Here is a 13,074-nt window from a genome sequence, read left to right as displayed (position 1 = left end):
GTGCACAAGCTTCTCATCCACATTGGTATGGAGAATAGGCAGTAAAGCCCCGTGACGGCGTCGGAAACCAGTCGGATCCTCAATCTTGAGTGCCAAATCCCTCAAACTAGCCAAATCCACTTCCTTGAACTTGTAGGACTTGGTCATCTTCATCCTACAATGTTTACAAATTCAACTTGTCTAAGCCCTTCGATAACAATGCATGACAAAAAGTTTATGCATGTATGCATGTATGCATGATTATGTTCAAGTTCGGAGAAAACATGGTGGGTTTGAAGTTCAAAGTCGAGGAGTCATGGGTAGACACGGCGTCCGGTGAAACTAGGGTTTTAGGATAATAGTAACCGGGTTCTAAGAAGGTTCCCAAGTTGCAACCTCTCCGACGTATCTCATGGTGTCACGAGACAACTCTCGCTCCATGATTATACGTGGAAGGTCTAACTTGAGTGTAGTATCGCGTGACAACTAAAACTCGAGACGACACTCGGTTTAGCCTCCGCACTACGTCCTAGAAAATGGCCATGGATGGGTTTGGTTATCTACGGTTCATAGCGTCATAGAACAATTAGAAGTAAAGTGCCTAAACGCGACAACCCGCGCCGACAACATCACCTCCAAAATGCCTCAGCTATGTGGGATTGATCGCATAATCCAAAACACGAGGCAACCCCCGGAATGAATTGTCGATTATATCCCTCCTAAATCCTAAGTTCACTCAGCCCGGGTGCAGGACTTTTGATATTCTCACCCCACACGTTTGCAAGAAATTAAACATTTATTCACATAGGAAAGCAGGTAAAAGAAGCAAGTAAAAATACAAGCGCAAGCGTGGAAATAAAGACTAGGCGTAACTCTCGAATCTCCCCAGTGAAGTCGCCAGCTGTTTTATCTTGGTTTTCGGGTGTCAAACATTGATTACGTTTGAACCTTTTAAACCGGTGATATCTTATTTTTTCTTGGGAAGGGAAAAAGTAAGCAAAACCCTTGAGAATCGAGGTCCGGGAGTTGTTTTCGCTACGGGAAGGTGTTAGGCACCCATAACGACTATAGTATCCTATAGGAACCGCCTTTAATTTCTACGCGCGCGCTTTATTTTTAAATGCTATTTTGAAAGTGTTTATTTAAACCTAAGAGTTTGCTAAATGAAGAATTGGAGGGAGAAGAATGTTTTTGGAGTTTCATTTTAGTTGAATTGAAGGAATTTTGTTCCTTGCCTACGTACCCGATTAAGGGATCAAATCCACCGTAGTTCTCTCTCAAAAAATGTTTTTGTTTTTGTTGGTTGATTTTAAGTTTGAAAATGGATTTTGGAAGAATAGAAAGAGGCCTCAAGGGCATGAGATTGGAAAATAGTGAGGTTGAATTAGTGAATTGCAAAAGAAGTCAAAATTTGATTATTTTCATTGAAATTTGATTAAGAAAATGGAAAAGAAAATACAATGGGATATTGGATCCCAAGGTTTATTTGGAAAAGGTTTGAGTGAAGTTGTTCACATTTGTTTGGAAAATTGGTTTTTTCTAAGTATGAATCCTAGGCATTCATCTAAACATACAATCCTAAACATACATCTAAACATGCATATTCTAGCTACTTAGTGATGTGTGTGCATGTGTCGGTGCTTGTGTCGGTGTACATTACTAGAGTCCATTGTCCTTTACATCATACCCTAGATACATTCTATGGCCTCTTTGCCAAGAAATTAAAAGCATAAGAAGAATATTACAAAATTTCCTAAGTGTTTACATTCTAACTTTGGTACAAATCATATTGCAAGAAGAATAGAGATGAAAATGGGATGAGATGATGATGCTTATGGTGAATATGAAATATGAAATGAAAAGGTTAGTAGCACAAGATATGAAACCAATCAAAGCTATCATAACAAAAGTAAGAAGATTAACATAAAAACAAGCAAAAATAATGCAAAGTAGGCCTAAAGATTTATTAATGATGCAAGGCTTGAACAAAACCTATAACTCCCATGGTTTAACACATTTTTAAGATGTGAAATCCAAGTTTAAAAATGAGAATTCAAGAGAATTAGCAAGCCTTACATTTTAATGTGAATTTTAGGCCTATTTTACACCACCTATTCACCAACATTACTTGCAAAGCAAGCAAGTGAGTAACCAAATGCACATGACCAGTAGGAAATATACTCAAACTATGGTAAATTCTTCACAAAAACACCCCTCATGAATCACGAATGTGCATAAAAAATAGAAACAAAAATTGAACCAATTTTACCCTAATTTTAACATGAAATTCAAGAAATGTAACAAGAAACTATCTCAACATTTTTTATCAAGTTCTCCAGTGCACAACCAACACAAAAGCATCACAAAAATACTAAGAGAATCCTATAAATTTTGCTAAGGCTTCTTAAAATGTTTCAAGCATGCCAGGGGTGTGATTATCAAACAATAACATGGAAATAGCAAAAACAAGCATTAGAACACAGGAAAAACGGGCTTAAGGCCCAAACCCACACACAAGTGGATCCTGGATCACCAGGCAGCCTGTGGACCGCAGGATTGATCCAGGAACCCTAAACCTAGATCTAACGGTGGGGATTCAGGTTTTAGGAGTGAACCAGACCGGTCTAACTGAACCAATCCGGTTCACTCCAGTATAAAAGCATGGAGACCGGTCCAAAATCATTCTAACCCTAGCTTTCTCTCTCTCTGCTTCAGATTCTCTCACACTCTCTCGTTCTTTCTTCATCGTTTCATTCATCTTCATGACTCTTGACTCATAAACATGATTTAAACCACAAACTAGCATGGATCTGACACAGAACGTTTCGCTTTGGTGATTTTCGAAGGATGAGGCTCTAACCGTTTCGAACTTGTGATTTTTTTGAAAGATGTTGTTTAAACCATTTCGAATTCGTAGTTTTTTGCAGGAAAGTATTCGGAACACTTCGATCTTGAAGTTTCTTGAAAGAAACTGTTCGAACTGCTTCGATTTTGACATTTTTGACATGAAATTGCTCGAAATAGTTTGAACTTGTTGTTTTTGGTGGAAAATTTGTTCGAAGCGATTCAAACTCTCACCGAATCGAAACGTTTTGGATATCTGGAGTTTTTTGGAATTGAAACCCTAATTCGATTCATCCTCTACGTTAATGATGAATTTACGCTCTGAATCAAAAGGTAAACGGTGAATTTTCGCTATTTTCGAAATTAGGGTTTCTTTTCAAAAATTTTTTTTGAGCTTTTCGAACTTTCACTCCAATTCACCGTTTAATCCTTTTCGTATAACCTTCGATGATGATTATGGATGAAAACGAGAAGGTTTATGCGAGTTTACCTGGATTTGTTTGGAGGTTCGAACAACGAAAGATCCTGCACTTGTTCTTGATCGTTCTGATAAACTCTATGGAGGCACTGAAAATAAATCAGTTCTTCTTACTTTTTCTTTCGCTGATTCAGAACAAACTTCGATTATCTCTTCTTCTCTTTTCCCTTTGCCTCTGTGATCGTATGATTCACCACTCCAATGGTGAATTCATGCTTGAATTGCAGGGGAACGAGCTCAATGATGAAGATTACGCAAGTAATCTCTGAGAGTTCGTCGAATTCGAAAACGTTTCTTGATGAATTGCAAATTTTTGATTTCAATCCTTGGAATTTTGTGTTGATTTCTTGTATTTGATGATGAACTGATAGATTTGTGGTGGTTTTTGTTCGAATTTGTGAAGAATAGGCGTAATGTGTGTTTGTTACGGTGGCCGGAATTCTGTTATGGTGGTTTTTGCGGTGGCTGTGATGTTGGTTACGGTGGCGAAGGTTTCTCTGAAGAGAGAGAGAAAGTTTGTTAGAATTTTGATGAGGTGTCTTTTTTGGAATGGGTCAATCTGACTCTTTGACCTGAGTTGGCACCATTTTATAGGTGCCAAGTGTTCCTCCTGCCCAATGAAATGCTGACACGTGTTTTGGACTTAAAAAAAAGACTATGGACCTATTTGCAATTTACTAAAATTGAAGGACTGGACTGTGATTGAGAAAAAGGACTTAAAACGAAAAAAAGGATTTAAGGGACCTAAAGGACTAAAAAGTAAAACCTAAAAAAGGACATAAGATGGCATAAAAGGACCAAAGTGCAATTTCTAAAAGTTTAAGGACTAAAATAAAAAATAATAAAAATTGGAATAAAATTGGTAAATTGGAGAGAACGTAAAGTGAAACCAATAAAATTGACAAAACGGACTAAAATGAACCAATGGCCTAAATGAGGTACTTTAAAGTAACCTCTCTCTGCCGAAATTTCGTGTGAAATGACCAAAATGCCCCTGGGGCTAAAAACGACCAAAAAAAATGACTCAGATGCAAATTAAAATGGATTTTTTAACAGAGAGATGAAACAAAGACTTATACAAGCAAAATTAAAAGACTCAGAGACAATTTCTTGGAATTTAAACAGTGACTTGACACTTGAAAAGACTAAAATGCCCCTAGGGGCAAAACTGGCATAAAATGACTTCAAATGCAACTTTTGAAATGGATTTTGACATAGAACTGAAACAAGGGCTTATTCACACTATTTGAAAGGACTTAAACACATTTTTGAAAGACTGAGAGAAATTTGACATAGGAAATGACTAAAATACCCTTGCATGTGAATTCTGCAAATAACATTGAAATAAGATGCAGAAGAAGATGCAATTGATCAGAGACAATTCAAATGACTTATAATGCAAAAAAAGAAGAATTAAACAAGTATTTTTAGGTCCAAAATTAGGGTATAACAATCCTATAGTGCAATAAGACTTTGATACAGTTGTAGCTGGGCTGTTTTATCTTGGGGACGTCGTGGTTGATAGTCTGCTTGCACAATTTTAGTTGTTTTCACACAAACTCAACACTTTCCTAAATAATGTCCCTTCGGAATTAAGAATAGTCTTAAGAGCATAGTCCCTTCGGTAAATTTTCGTCCTTTCGGAAATAAGAGTATTCTTAAGATCATAGTCCCTTTCGAGATAAAGTGTCCCTTCGGAAAATAAGAATGATCTTAAGAATATAGTCCTTTTTTATGTTTTATGCCCTTGGAGATGTTAGAGGTTAGAGTGGTGGAAACACCATATTAGAGTGGTCCTAGTACCATATAAGAGTGGTCTTTGTACCATAATAGAGTGGTATCTATACCATATTGGAATGGTCTTAGCACCATATTTGAAGATGTATTTCTAGAACAGATCCTATACTGCAATAAGACTTTGATACAGTTGTAGCTGGGCTGTTTTATCTTGGGGACGTCGTGGTTGATAGTCTGCTTGCACAATTTTGGGCAGTGCCAGGAGACGCCTTAAAGAGAGCGACCTAGTCCGCGACTCAGCCTAGTAATCTCTTCGGTTACAAAAATATTTTTAACTAATTTTGACTACTGTTCCAACATAAACCATGCATTCTTTCAGGAAAATCGCGCCGCGCCTCCAAAAATCGCTGTATGATTTTGAGCTTTCACAACATCACAATTTGAAGTCAAATTCAACACAACCTTTATGTCATAATTGAATTGAAGTACAATATACATCATGAACTCGACTTACACAAAGAGAATTCTGCAACTAAAACTTTTGAAACCATGAAAAATTGATTTTACAATAGACACTATTTTAATTTTGAAATTTTAGTTTCTGTAAGTAAGATATGAATTTGAAAACGTTTGATGAACATCAAAGAAATTTTCTCCAATGTAGTATGCATAGTAGTAAAAAGAATTTGTAGAAAAATTATTTACATAATAGTTGACCCAACGAAACAGTAATTTATTTTTTTTTATTTTTTTAATCTGGAACCCAATTCCCTTTTTTTCACCATCTCGTTGGTAGTTAAAGCTAGAAGAATTCTATAGACTTTGATGCTTGCAAAGATAAAGAGTAGCCGGTGGTACTAATGTTTACACAAATTTATACTTCTAGTAATGTGAATTGCAATAAGCATGATCATATTTCCCATAGGCAAAAGTAGGTTTCTTTCTTAGATTGTTTTGATTCTTCATTTGAACCTTTCAGAATGCTCCCAACAAGTCATTAAACAGCATTCACTAGTTCATACTCAATAAGGGACAAGTTATTATCTTCCTTGACTGTGAAGGCAGCTAGTTCTGCGAGTTCAATACGGCCCCAAACGTCCACGCCAAGTCTCATCGTTCCTTTGAACATGTCAATTTTGGCATTATGCACAATGATAGTGGAGCCTTCTGTCATCAAATCCACCTGTTCATGTCTTGCAGTGAATATGATCGTCCCAGTCTCATCACCGACCAAACATTCAGCCATTCGCATATGTCGGAGTTTAAGTCCATCAGGACGATCGTTCTGATCTACCAGCTTAACACTGACAACCTTAACAATTATGGTGTGTCCTCTAGTCCCTGGAAGAAGCTGATCAACCTTACAAAACACTGGCTTCCTTAATGCTGGTTTTGAATCTGCCATATTAAAAATCATGAATGTGAAATTGAAATAGTACAGTAAATTGAAATAGTTGACAAAAAGTAAGAGCTACAAAGTAATTAACAAATTACAAACAACAGGAAACCAAACACTAGTCAAAACAAAAGCAAGGAACATGCTACCTCCTAAAACAATAATCGGCTGACAAAATATTAAAACAAAAACAGAGAATTACGACATCACAAAACCCACAAACGACAAGAGAAAAATAGCAGCAGGCGTGAAAACAACCTGGACGACGACAAAACATAGCTGAAGCCAATTAGCAGACAGCTACAAACCAGACCGCAACAGAAGTCGGTAAAGACTCAACAGACCTGTCACCTTCTAGGCCCTATCTGCACTGTTCCAAAATGCACGAAAACAAACCCAAAGGAAGCCAAAGACCAAGCTAATGATACCATTCAAAATTGAATTCTACCATTCAAACTTGTCCTATATTATCATTGAGTCTAATGATACAGGTTCTATTAAATTGGCGTAAACAGAAGAGTTCAACTTCTAAGAGGCATCAGATAAATAGTTGCTTATAATATGCTTATGAGCTGCTGCTGAAATATTCTTTTCCTCTTCTAAAGCTTAAAGAAGGAAGAAATGGGGCAATAAAAGTGTCCCACATCAACAGGAACAAGTTGTATATTATTATTTATAATCTTTCAGGCAAGTTCATGTTTTGAACAAGAGTGTGGGGTGTATGAATTCAACTTAAAATTTGTTCATATCTTATAAATGTTTTGTACAACGCTGCAGTCTCGTTGTTTTATTGTTATCATTCGTAGTTCTCTCGCTGCTAGTTTTTTTAATGTGTGTGCAGTTTGAAAAAAATCCCCCTTTATTAATGGTAGAGTCGAGGGTTTTAAATTGTGACTCCATTGTGGCAAGAGGTCGAATTTCTTGCCATGAGAGAATTCCACATTAATGCGTTGACCTCTAAAGACGCCAAATCTCGAACCAACGAGCACAGGGTTTAGGAGAGAATCCTACAACCAAGTAATTTAATGGAAACCGGCATCTTTTATGTAAAATTGGTTTCTATGTTTTAATTATCATAATTCTTTTTCCTATGTGTAACCATCCGGTGTCAACAACAATAACCAAGCCTTATCCCACTAAGTGGGGTTGGCTACATGGATCAAATTACGCCATAGTATTCTATCATAAACCAAATTTGGATCCAACTTATTGACCTCTAAATCCTTTCTAATGGTTTCTCTAATAGTTTTTCTAGGCCTTCCTCTACCTCTTTTAACTTGACTCTCCTCCATACATTAGATTTAATTGTTTCCACTTTTGTTTTTCATTTTTGAAGCGGAGAGAGAGAGACATGGATTGATAGAAGATTAGTGTATAAATTGTTATGTGATGATGTATGTTCCTTCCTTGTTTTTTTAATTGATAAATATAAAATTTGACAGAAATTAATAAACAGTATGGCCTGATCATTCACATGATTTGTTCAATATATGATTTGGTAATTAGATCATTTACAATCCAAGTAGGAATACTACAATTTCCGGACCTATTCAATGCCCGGTTTAGTAAGCTGGTGTTACACTTTCTTCTTGTTGACAATATGTGATTAATGCATGTAGTTGCATAGAACAAGACCTTATACACTAAAAAAACCATATCAATTTCATTAATTTGATACAATGCTAAAATGATTTAGCCAGCTTCTCTGAAGTTTTAATATCTCCTATACACTACAAAAACCTAATTCCGAAAATAATTGCTATCAAGGAGACTCACAACACAGAATAGGTGCGAGAATCACTAAATATAGATGTAATCCAATTGCAAGAAACGGAAACAAACTCAACATGAAATTGAAAGATTCATAGACTAAACATCACGTTTGATTATGAATTTGAACAAGAATTTCGATTCGAGATTGAAATAAACCAGAAATTAGAGAAGGAATGGTGCAAAAGAATCAGATGAAATTGAGATAATGATCCAAAATGAAATCGATCAGACGATTCTAGTCAAGAAAAGAAATTGAATCAGAAGAAGAGTATGCTTGAATTTTCTTTAGGGATCGAAAGTTAAAAACTGAGTTACGAATGAGAAAAGAAATTCAGAAATTTAACATAAGAAAAATTGATTTTCTCAAAAAAGTGCAACTGAAAATATCCACTAAGAAAGGTTGAGTATTCCGACCAAAAATTTCCGAGGAACAATGGTTTCTCGCTGAAATTAAGGATTTCGGAGGAACTTTTTCCTCGGTATGTCCATGTCAGAATCTCTGCCCCGCATACCTGCAAAGTCAGTGTGGTGCGCTTTTCCAAGTTAAATACCGAGGAAAATGTTCCTCGGAAAACATGTTGTCATTATCAAATTCTTTTCAAAGCGTGTAACAAGGATTTTTATATATTTGAGAGCACATTCCTCTCTGTCTCTCTCTCTCTCTCTCTCTCTCAAGGTTAGATCTAGCGCTTCTCACTCTCTCACAGAACCAAACTCGGCAATTTTCCTTCTCACAATTGAAGAACTCTCACCAAATCTTCCCTTACAGTAACCGAAGTTGGGTCACACAACCATTGAAGATCTCAATCAAATATTCAAAGGTATTCTCATCCTTTTGTTGTATGATTTGGTGATTAGGGTTTATAATCTTTGAAATATTTTTAGTGATTCTTCTCAAATCTTTCAATAGAAGCTAAAAAGAATCAAGCTGAGTTGACATTCTCCATTTTTGTTTTTGATTTTTCGCTGAACCCACAAAACCCTTTTTCCCCAAAATTCTATTTTTCATTTTTGCTGTCTGACTGCCTACCTATCTGTTGTTGTGCGGCCTGCTGTCATGGCAGCTTGGGCTCCTCTGCGGTGGTGCTGTTCCTTTTTTGCTGGGCGGTTTGGATGTGAGGCAGGGGTATGTCTTGGTCCTACAAGCTGCGTGTATTCAGGTGCTGGCAGTTGCTGTTTCGGTGCTGTCTTTAGGTGTGTTCTGGTGCGGTTTAGGAGTGTTATTGAGCTCCTGTTCAGTGCTGTGTTTTGGCGTGTTTTGGAGGGCCTGTAGCGGGTTTTGGGTTGCTGTTTTTGCTTACAGCAGCGTGTGGTTTGGGAGGTGGAGGTGGTGGATTGGCTTTTATGGTGCTGTCGAAGGGGTAGGCTTTAGGTGGCTCGCTTTTGGTGTGGTAGCATGGTTTCATATGTTGCATCGTTTGCTGTTTGTGATGTACACGCTGGTGGCTTCTTTAGAAATTTGAAATTTAAAAACAGGCACTTTTTTGAAATTTAAAATTTTGAAACAGGAAAATAATTATAATTTTATTATTCTTTTAAATATAATACATTCCGAGGACAAAGTTCCTCGGAAATGCTAGTCAATTCTATGTCAGCCACAACAGGAGCGCCAGTCTGTGTGTCAGCCGTCACATCTTAATTCCGAGGACATATTTCCTCGGAAACAAAAGTTCCTCGGAAATTTCCTCGGTATTTGGATTGCAACCAACTATTTTTCCAGGACATGAGTTCCTCGGAAAAAGTTGGTATTCCGAGGAAATTTGGACGATTTCCGAGGAATTTTGTGCCTCGGAATTTCAGTGCTTTCTTGTGGTATAACTAACAATCCTAAACTTCCAAAATGAGAAAATCGGAGTAAAAGGGTATATCATAGCCTATTTATGGACATCCACTAACTACTAAATAACAATCCTAATGAATAGCTATGGCTTCAAATTTGTTTTTGAAAATCAAGGATTTTTCCACATAAGTATTTCTCCACAAATGAACTCTTCTAATGGTGTGTGCCTAAATGAATTTTTTGTGGTTGTGACCAATATAAGTATCTCTCCACAAAGGAACTCTTCTAATGATCTCTTCGTCTTCTATCGAATAAACAAGTCAACATTGATGTTAGGATTGAATTGAAGTACACTATACACCATGAACTCGACTTATACAAAGAGAAATATGCAACTAAACTTTTGAAACTACACATGAAAATTTGATTTTAGAATAGACACTTTATTTAAAGATATAAATTTAACAATGTTGAAGGACTAAGCAGAGAAGTTTTCTCCACCATGTAGTATGCACAGTGGTAAAATGAACTTGTAGAAAAAATATCGTCTTCCAAAATGGATGTTACATAATAAACAGTAATTCCATATAGCCCATATTTAAGTAATGGATTTTAGATAGAAGGAGAAGAGAAATAATAAGGATTTTGAATATGCTTGATAATGACCTGATACAAATTGACTGACTTATGCAAAAGCTTTTACTATTATCACACTACAAAATTCTTGTCCAAAACTGATGATACACATTATACAGCAGTTCCATATAGTTTACCCAAGGAAACGGTAAATTGAACTCTTTTTTTTTTATCAATCCAAGCACATGGCAAACTCGGAATTGGGAACAAGATACAAACCTCAAATAAGGTAAGAGCAACAAAGTAATAAACAAATTACAAACAATAGAAAAACACCATAATTACTTCCAATTGCCGAAAAAACCAAACACTTGCCATAACAAAAGCCAAAATGAATCTAGAATGAGCTAGATTACTTCTAACTGGAATCACCTTATCCAAAAATTCACTTTCTTAATGTCTTTGTTACGACTTACATTATTACTTTACATCGATCTACCGCCAAAACAGTACCTTAGTTGTTCTCTTTCTCTGCAGCTCGCCATGACTTCCACTGTAAATTTGGTCACCTTATCCAAAAATTCACTTTCTTAATGTTTTTGTTACGACTTACATTATTACTTTACATCGATCTACCGCCAAAACAGTACCTTAGTTGTTCTCTTTCTCTGCAGCTCGCCATGACTTCCACTGTAAATTTGGCTAATATAGTGGTGGCAAAATACGATATATACTGAAAAGCTTCGAGATGTGGATGGATCCTGAACGCCCAAAAGACCTTGAAGGCTGAAGCTTTAATCCTCTTGTTACCAACTCTAGACGTTACTGGTGGGTTTTAGGGGGATGTAGAAGACAATACCCTGGAATTGCGCACCAAACTATATGAGTTGGATGATTTGTTAGACGATGATCTTCATCGATACCTTGTTAAACAAAGGAAGAGGTAACGCAGGAATGGTATAATGTCAAAAGTTTTGTTTTCCTGTTTTGTTGTTATGTTTTTATGTAAGTTCTCTGTATTGGCTAGTTTTGATTGAATTGTCGGCCTTGAAAAGAACCATTTGATCATTGAGTTTTCATAAATAATAATTTGTATTACATATGCATCACGATACTTTATGTTCAGTTAATTGTATATTTATCATACTTACTTTGTGCGCAACAAAATCAGTTGTTTGATATGCATGAGGTGGAACATTCATGCTGATGTGAGAGTAAGCATGCTGACTGTTTCGGTGATACACTAGTAAAATGTTATCTTAATTTAGGAATCTTTGTAGCAGTATCGGTATATGTCAATATCAAGGTGAAATTGGAATAGCAATGATTCCAATGTGCGGGATAAAATTGAAATATCTAATCAAATTAAGATTACAAGATAAAACTATCAAAGTGCAACAGAAACAATAAGCAAAGTGCTAGTAGCCCAACTTCAACACATATGGCGTAGCAATTATGTGTACGGAAAGTAATGATAGGTTTGGACATATTAGTGGGGAAGATAAAAGTGTGCTAGCGAAATATTATAAATTAAACTATTAGCTTAAATTTCTGTCTTCCACCAGGCATTGTGTTAGGCATACATACACTTAAGCAAGCAAAGAGCCACTAAAAATAGTCCCAAATCGACCAAAATATAGAAGATGATCACCGGAAGAGATAGTAATTCGAACCTTAGAGCATCCCTACTGTGAGAGAGAAAAGTGTCTGGTCTGGTTTCTCTTTCTAGCTTATCCTGATAGTGTGGCCTCTCTCGGCTCTATCAGAGAGGGGCTTTTGTCTCGCCAACTATTCTTGTTCTATGAGGAAAGTAGCTAAACAATTGGATTTTATTGGTTTTGCTTCGAGTACCCTTCTGTTTAGTCATACATAGTTGCAGCGCATTGATGGTCTCTTAAAAATCCCGATCTTCCTAGTTGGAAGACATTCTTCATCGTGTCGTATTGGTTATAAACTACAAAGGTGTCTTACTCACATAGAGTTCAGAACAGCCCATGTAAACATTTCTTGTTAATATAAGGCTGGTCTTTACTTTTTTTCATGATTTTTTACCCAAGTTTTTTTATTTGAAATTGTGTCTTTTATTTTCCACATGCAAGATTGTTTTCTTAATACCGTTTTTGTTGACAAAAATAGTTTTCTTAATTTATATATATATTTCTATAAAAGAAATGATATTCGCATATTTAAATTGATAGAGTACGTCAAATAGAATCACCTATTTAACATTGTTAAAAACGTAAAGGATGAATCTTCGACGAAACTCACTACATCTAAATTAATAGTTTATAACGGCAAATTGATATAGTACATCAAATACAATCACATATTTAATATTTCTAAAAACGTAGATGATGAATATGTGAACATTTTCACATCATCCAAATTATTAGCATGTAACGACAAAATGGCTAAAAATAATATGAAAAAAATAAAGTGACTGGAATACCCATATTTAAGGATTTGCAACGTAGCCACTAAAATCATTAATTGAATATGTATCTGTAATTA

General features: G+C 36.0%; 1 pseudogene across 1 annotated transcript; it reads right to left on the bottom strand.

Moving 5' to 3' along the window:
* Nucleotides 1-6,034: 6,034 nt before the first annotated feature.
* On the bottom strand, nt 6,035-6,462 carry LOC146916805 (uncharacterized protein At4g28440 pseudogene; annotated as a pseudogene). Its single transcript, XR_015015285.1, has one exon. The product of XR_015015285.1 is annotated as an uncharacterized protein At4g28440 pseudogene (transcript).
* Between the last annotated feature and the right edge of the window lie 6,612 nt (nt 6,463-13,074).

The sequence above is a fragment of the Medicago sativa genome, chromosome 6, assembly GCF_051527215.1.
Source record: "Medicago sativa cultivar Bolivia chromosome 6, Bolivia_mono, whole genome shotgun sequence".
Lineage (NCBI taxonomy): Eukaryota > Viridiplantae > Streptophyta > Magnoliopsida > Fabales > Fabaceae > Medicago > Medicago sativa.
This window is presented reverse-complemented; position numbering and strand designations above follow the sequence as displayed.